Consider the following 1671-nt stretch of genomic DNA (forward strand, 5'->3'; position numbering starts at 1 on the left):
TCCGGGCCCCGTATTAAAATGTTCTTCATGCTTCACGGTTTGATTAATTCGGAGACGTATTTCCACTCCCTTGGGGGAGTAGGATAAACGTTGATAAGAATTACATAAAGAAGATATGGAAGGAATGGAAATATCATTGCGTATCGTTGTTTACGTGAAAATAACGTGTGCAAGCTATAAATAGCTTTTTTTATCGCACGTGGATATATATATATATATTTTTTTTTTAATCTAACTTGTTTCCGTGAATCTTTATGTGAAGATGAAAATTTGAACGCGAGTCAAAACAAGAACGGAATTTAATAGAACCCGCTAATTACTACTTATTAGAATTACTAATTCATATTGCGTTTTCATATATTATGCAAAATATATTATTGCGGGAACAGTGATACATTTGTAATTACGTTTCTGTTCGGTAAATAAGTAAATAATAATAAAAAAAAAATTTTTCTTAAGAGAAATTGAATCGAGTTTTATGATAATTGCAAAAATTGAGCAACATGAAAAGTTTAAAAGTCAATTTGAATTTTTAATTTGACAAGTTTCTAATGTTTTTTTTTTTTTATTATTCTTCAAATCTGTGAATCTATTTCATGTTATGCATTTTATAGGTTTTTGCATAAATATTATATATTCCCATTTCATTATTATATGTAAAAGATAACTGTGTTCTTCAAGTAGTTATCACTTATCACTTTGAAATTTTAAATTAATTATTTAATAGATTGAAAATCGTATTAAATTTATTCTCAAAGTACTCGTATTTTAGAATTCAATATCCCAACAAATAATAAAAAATAATGGAAATTTTCTTTCCATCAATGTGCTTGTTCTTATAATAAATATTTATGTTTTATAAATTCGATAATTCGATTAATTTTTTTTCTCAAATTTGATTAAAAGTTTCCGTAATATCTCATATTTTCATACAATATTTGTGTAATATTACACAAACTTGCATAATATCATTTAAACGAATAAATAAATTTCAATTACTTGAAACTTAATTATACTTGAAACTATTAATTACAAAAAATACTTTATTATTAATTTGTTATCAGATACAAATGGTTATAAATTATTTGCACATTTTATTTTCTTGAAAATTAATTACACGATATAAATATACGGAGTGCAAATATTTTCCCTCTTCTGTAATCATAATAAAATTACTCGAGCGATAATAATTTAAATTACAATTCGTCCTTCCACTCGAATTGGCACAGGTGTCTACAAGTGGAAAGTAGAAAATTTCGTGGCGGCAAATGACAGACTCGGTTCGTTAAAGGATGTCGCTCGCGTTCCCGGGTAACGATCTAACGACACTTCGCACCTTTCGTCGCCTTCAACCAACAGCTATAATTACGGCAAGGGGAACATAGTGTTTTTCTGCACGTAACCGTTTCATTCTCTGCCCGTAGTGATTATCGAGTTCGTGCTGACAATCAGCACTCGAATCAAACCTCAAAGAAATCCGCCATTTTAAATCCAGATTACGATTCGATATTCTGTTTGCGAAACATCGTGCTCGAGTCGTAAACAACAATATTTCAACAACTTTTAATCTGAAATTCGTGTTACCAATTCTTTATATCTCGTAAATTTACTCCATTACATTTCCATTCCCTGTTACTTTCTCTCTCTCTCTCTCTCCTCTCTCTCTCTCTC

At 29.3% G+C, this 1671-nt stretch overlaps 1 long non-coding RNA gene across 1 annotated transcript in view; it reads right to left on the reverse strand.

Moving 5' to 3' along the window:
* Positions 1–1056: 1056 nt before the first annotated feature.
* The window catches only part of LOC116186286, a 13707-nt gene continuing 13092 nt past the window's right edge, over positions 1057–1671 (reverse strand). The window contains exons 3-4 of the long non-coding RNA XR_004151251.1: positions 1201–1668; positions 1057–1101 (exon numbers count right to left, since the gene is read on the reverse strand). This is a non-coding gene — a long non-coding RNA (uncharacterized LOC116186286). The remainder of the gene's footprint in view (positions 1102–1200; positions 1669–1671) is intronic.

This window comes from Apis dorsata, unplaced genomic scaffold, assembly GCF_000469605.1.
Source record: "Apis dorsata unplaced genomic scaffold, Apis dorsata 1.3 scaffold_569, whole genome shotgun sequence".
Lineage (NCBI taxonomy): Eukaryota > Metazoa > Arthropoda > Insecta > Hymenoptera > Apidae > Apis > Apis dorsata.